Below are 6,920 nucleotides of genomic sequence, written 5' to 3'. Positions count from 1 at the left end.
CAAGTTGCTAAAAATACCTCACAACCGAACTGAATTTTGGAGAGAACAAAAAATTCATGAGTTGTTATTAATTCAAAACTTGAAAAATAGAGATCAATAGTAAGTATTTGACTACAAAGATACGGTGAAAATATAATCATAAAATTTACGAAATAAATCATGCAATGGTAACGTATTTGCATAATAAAGATAATAAAACATGCTGATGTTTAAGAAGGGTTGCATACTAGAACAAAAGAAAAACATGTACATAAACATTAGTTACAGATTTCCATCACGGTAAATATTAACACGAAGTTAACAATAAATCAAAATTATTGTTTTCGGCGATTTCTGTTTCATTCGTTTTAGCTCCATGTACACGTGGACGGTCATAAGTTGGCATATTTACAACATGGTAGTTTCTGCGATGCCGTCATGCATGGGTGCCTAGATTAAAAGGAACAATGGTAAAAGACAAGCAATATGCAATAAATTAGATGACTATCAAGCCAAAGCATCGACAACCTTGGTGCTTCTTTAAGAAAGACGTGAACATATTGCTATTAATTTATAGAGCAACTACGTTTCATCTCATTGTAGTCAGTCCAATTACAAGGTGTGAAAATATTGATTACGGAATACAATGCAACTAACAACAGCATGTATAAATTTCTGTAATTAATTGAATTTCTCTGAAATAGAGAAAATATGCAACATGAATCCAGGGGTCAGGCATGAGTACAGATCTTTTACCGTGATTAGGAAATGGGTCATTTTAAATTAAAGTATTGTACTTTATGATATTCAATTAAAAAATCTCTACTGCAATTTGTTTATAAAAGATAACGGGAAAAGAGCAATAACAAAAAACAACAATAACAACAAGACATGCTCTGTAATTAAATTATCTTATTATCATATTTTTTCTAAAAATATTTCAAAGTAAAAAATGGTTCAGTTCCCATGAAAGAAGTGTGTATAATTTCAGTTTCTGTAATGTTTTGTTTTTTTTCCTTTTCTTGTTAATTGAATATTTTTATTAATATACTTCATTTTTATTGGTGAGCTGTATACCTATGTAAATCGTTTACTCGTGTAAATTTTTTACTTTTGTAAAATTGATTTCTCATGTTAATTATGTACTTATGATACTTGTTTTAAAGCCATTCCAATATGGGCAGTTATTTCTCAGATAGAAAAAATATGATGTATTGAAATCAATATACTGTTTCACACTATTTATAATAGTTTAAGCAAACTACTTTATGGGCAATTATTTCTCAAATAGAAATATTCAATATACTGTAATTAATTCATTGTTATCACACAATTAATTGTTTTAAGCAACTCCTTTATGGGCAATATTTTTTCAGATAAAAATATTTAACATATTGAAATTAATTTTCTCACTCCTAGATAACAACACATTTTTCTTCTTTTTAAAAAAAGTCAAATTGAATAAAACATAATTTTATAAAGGGGAAAATTGTACATATTTCTAGTCTATCTAATGTATTAAATATGACATGCACAATATAATATTATGTAACTATTTTATCAATATTTCTGAGGCCATAATTGCATATTTTTTAACCATTATAGGTACTGTCTATATCTAAATAGTGTATTTAAGCTTAAATCGCCGTTTTTATACTTGACATATTTCACAAGTCTTAAGTTTCACAGATCAAATTTTATTTTATAACAAACTATTTGTACATAATGGGCGATAGAAACAGACTGATGGCACAAGTATTCAGCCGGGTCCTCCTGCAAATTCTTGTTGTCAAATCACACTCTTTGATTTTATCTTTACTTACTTTCAGAATTTTTGGTACTAACATCCCTTTATTACTAATCGCCTATTCCTAGTTCAAAGCAGAGTCAGTTCATTTTTATGATATTAGCTGCATCAGGATCTAAAACAGTGACAACAAACAAGGATAAAAACTTTTTCAGGGTTGTCATGAAACTAACATTAAATCGCGAACATATTAACAACTACTTGAATAATTCACACTATCACTACAATATCAATACCGAAATAAGTCAATAAAAATACACAATCTTTGATGTGATAGGGGGTAATAATCTCTTTATTCAATAATCCATGAAAATTTAATGAACTACAATAAACCAGGGCCAGATATAGTGTTATAATGTCACTTCATGAAAAGCCATGTTTTGTTGCGTGATTTTCTTCGCAGCTGGAACCAATAAAAAGAATTCTGTTCAGAATTACCGAAAATGTGTTAAGCTAAATTTAAAGAAATGTATTGGTAAAATAAAATATAAAAAGCGATACATTATTCTAAATTTTGACTTGATTTTGAATGTAAAACAATTCTCGGGATTCTTGGTGATTTATTTGTAATTATTTTTTTAATTATCTATCACATTTGTATTCAATTAATTTCAAATCGTGAGTTTATAACAGAGCAAACCATTTATTCTATATTACACAATATTATTATTACCCAATATAAGTATATACAAATATTATCAATACAAATTAATCAGTAGCATAAAAATAAAAAATAGTTGCAATTAATAAAGAATATGAACTGTGTCATTTGTTATTTTAGGAAGTTGTGGAACTACTGTTTTGGTAACTCTAATGTGAAAAGCCTTAACAATGTAAAAAAAGGAAAGCTCATGAAAAACGAAATGAAATCGATGCTGTTAAATAGAACCATATAATAAAACAAAAGAATCACATAAATGCATTTAAGTACAAGAACATATATTATGTTTTCTGTGAATATTACACACCGAATTAAATCTTTTATTATTTTATATTTCCTCAACGCAGAATGCTTCATCTTTATCGTAATAGATTGATGTGAAAATAAACCAGTGAATAGACATAAAAAGGTGTGAAATTGACACCTGTATTGACCATAATTCACCCGTATGTGGTCAGACTCTTTAGCTTAACGTGTACCCCGTAATGACCCCATGTCAAGTTGTCCATCCAGACCATAGGTATGTTGTCCGCTGATAACAGGCATACACTGCGTATTTTAAAATAAATTCTTTGCCTGCGTTGATAGGTACATATCACTTCTGTCTGGACCTGGTATAAATACCTGCCGACACTTAAAACCACGGCTTATCTTCATCAAAGCAAGCATTGATTTAAAGCCAGAAATTGGATATGTCCAAATAGTTCCGAAAGCATGATCGAAGTTTAATCGGCAGGTCGACACGATTTCATGAAAACACTGTAAACAAAAATATCTTTTCAAAGCTAAATGATGTTTGGTTTAAAAGATATCTCCACTTTGATAAACACGGTACAGACTATTGACGTTATAAATCAAGCCATATTGGAACACGTTTCAAATTCAGTTTTCAGTTGTACTAATATAAGATAGAGGCAAAAAGTATAAAAACATAACCCAACTGACTAAAAACAAACTTCTTCAATTACCATAATAAATCAAATTGTCTGATAATTTTCATTTATTATAAAATACAAGAGTTGTAAGTGAAAGAGGAAGCAATTACCAGACTGTATCAGGTTGGCTATATTCAATTGCAACAAGAACAAATCTCATCATCCCTTACACCCTGTTCTGCTTGAACCAAATTTCTGACATAAGGCCTACATTCAAAAGTGTCCTTTGATTAACGAAAATGTATTTTCCAGCCGAGGAGCACGTGCCAAAACGCGGTATTCGGTGTAAAGTGCAAACAACTATCACAAGGGAACATTTAGCAATATTTGGAATAATTTCAGAACTGTTCCGCGGAAAATTGATGGTCAAATCTGCATTGATAATTTGTGTCAATAGGATGATGGACTGATATTTGAGGCTAAAGGCATTCCTAAGATAACTGGTCATAGTCCAGTGACGAAACAAGAAAATTACAGACAAAATTTGGAAGGCAAAGAAGAAAATTGTATCACGAAGAAGAGGTTTCTGTTTTCAGCATAAACGTTCAAGGAAATATAGTCAGATTGCTTGCATATGATGGATTCCTGTATGATAAACAATGACCAAGCATTGTGTAAGATTCGGGCATTCAAGTAGTATGATCAATTTTGAATTGTTTCGCATTATATCTGCCGGTTGGGATGGACAAATAGATTCTAATAGACCGACGTAGAAATTGTAAAAATAATTGTGCAACTGTATTAAAAGCCAACGATTCACGCGATATATTTCCATTTTCATTGTTCATAATATAATATAATAGAATATACCAATCATAACATTGCAAGTAACTTTATACGTATAAGTCTGTCATTTAAATTCTTTCTGTGTTTAGAAGAACATATATTCAAGAGCATCTGGACAACGTTATTTCAGTCTGAATGTTTGTTTATTTACATACATAGACATATCGGTTCAGTGTTAATTACAAAGGTCGATCGCAGGGAAATAAAATTCCCAGATAAAATGTAATGGGCAATATGATTCCAAAATTATCATGGCAGAGAAACCAAAATATGCTCTAAATCTTTTTAATGTTGTAAAAGCGACAGATACCCTGTGTTTACAAGATATGCAATAGTACGGAACGCTAGAATTTCAGCGCGTCTCGGAGCCGAGGCACCCATTCCTAAGATAACATTTACTATAAATCTCACGAAATATCACGTAGTCTGGCGAGAAGTCGTGACGATTGAGCTAAAATTCGAAACTGATCTCCCATTGATTTCTTTTTCTGATAACAAAAGTTCCCAAACCATATCCACCTTTCCTCTTTCCAAACGTCTGACATGGCACACACTTTATCAATCTCATCTTTATATGTACAACCCCTGTAACACTTTGACAAAAGTCATTGTATCATAATACTTACATAGCACAAACTGTCTTTTTGTGTTTGTAGTTTATATCCAATTAAATGCACTTTCAAGGCAATTATTCAAAATTATATTCGTGTCGATATGGTTACTAAAAACTATAACAAAAGATATAGGACAAAAAAGAGAGAAAAATACCACGTGATTTCAGCAAATCATGAAACAAAACAGTTGTCGCAGTCAGCTTTCTTTCCCGTCAGCATTAACACTTTGACGGATGGTTTAATAAAAGGACAGGACTATTCTTTCCGTGCGGGAACTTAGTTTTCTGTAACTTAAAACGGCTCCATTACATTCAGCGAGACAAACACAGTTTGGACAAATTTGTGTTTTCTGTTGTTTAGAATATTTTGTATGCAAGACATTTGATGAAAATTCCTCCCTCTTCTGTTAAAAATCTGGCATTAGGAAATAGATCCCCGTTTCCCACGGCGTTTAAGGCTTTTACAATGTTTTTTCACCTGCCTCTTAAATATCCGAAGAACCAGATTTACAAATAGCACACTGCTAGAAATAATGGGCATTCCGAAGATGGGTTTTTGCAGGCGATATCAAGTTCCTTCTTTAGATACATCATCTTGAATTTGACAAGAAAGCTTGTACACACTACAAAATAATTGTCACATGGAGGGGCTTTACGGATAAATGACTATAATTATGTTACAAAATGACCAATCAAAACCATTACAGTCGTTATTGCATTACAAAATACATTTGCATATTTTCATTAAAATAAAAAATGGCAAAAGAATACCGGCATCATGTCGCTGTCATAGGCTGTTGTTGTACAAGTAACTGTCAAACAGTTTGGGACTATTTTATGTGGCATTTCTGAATGGTTCATTATACCCATTATGGACGTTACTTGGACTTTCATTACGGTCAGATGGGTAACACATAAAAAACACCATTCTAAAACAATAAATGACAGCGTATTCACGAACAGCATGCAGAAACTTGGGCTAGAAACAGAAAACCGTAGCACAAAATATAAAGTAAGGAGATTAAAAAATATAACCCACAATCAATGAATACGAGAACGAAACTGAACATGGTTTATTATGCATAGACATGAATGCCCGACACTATTTACAGATGGATATATACAGTAACTGTCATGCAGTTTTAAATATGAAAAAATACACAATGCACACATACATACACACTGGTATTATACTGATTCATGCACACTTTCAACAGGTATAGTATATACCATAAAATAAAGAGTGAAAAAGGACAAAAAACGGAATCCGAGAGAAAATCCCAAAACGGCAAACATTAGCCTAATTGATCCTTAGTGATATGTGCAAGCTACCGTGCACCCCCTAGCACCGGCTTATGCAGAAATCAACGTTTAAAGATGAAATGGTAAAATTTTGAATTTAGAAACATGCGCAGATGCGATTATACGGCGGTTATTATGGAACCCTCAATGTGATCATTACATTTCTTGATATTTAAAGATTCTCTTTATTTTGTTTTTCATATTTGTAGTATTGAAGAACGTTTAACATGGTCAATCATTCTAAAAAAATACACTGGCTTTAATATTATTCATACAAGTAATTAAAACAATAGATTTGTTTCATTATAAATAAAATATGACATTTCAAACTTTTTTTTCCTTTAAATATAGCTGATCGATGAAATGGTGTAAATCTTTGTACTAAATGATTGTTTTACTTTTTAAGATATGAACAGTCAAGTTGTTTATTCTTTATTCTTATAGACATTTGGAGATGGTTTTAATAAAAAGTCTTTGTTTACATTAAATATATCAGAATACAGAATAATACGTTACCTAACAAAATATTCAATATGGTTATGCGTATGTGTCATCCGCTTTGATGAAATATTTACAAACATTTTTACAAACACTACTCTTCCAATTTTGGTACTAAGGTTCGATTTTATTCAAGATACAAATAAATATTATACCAATTACAAATGTCCCCCTAATGCATTTTTTTTCAATAAACACATAATAATCATATGTATTGACCATGAAAGTATGGTTTACTTATTACGTAATTTAGGGTAGAGCTAAATTCAAATCAACTGTTCTATAATTAACATATACTCCAATTTTATTCGTTCATCAGTTAAGTTAAAATAACTTAAT

Source organism: Ruditapes philippinarum, unplaced genomic scaffold (genome assembly GCF_026571515.1).
Source record: "Ruditapes philippinarum isolate M1 unplaced genomic scaffold, ASM2657151v2 ctg327_1_1_1_1, whole genome shotgun sequence".
NCBI classification, from domain to species: domain Eukaryota; kingdom Metazoa; phylum Mollusca; class Bivalvia; order Venerida; family Veneridae; genus Ruditapes; species Ruditapes philippinarum.
Note: the sequence above shows the minus strand (reverse complement) of the source record.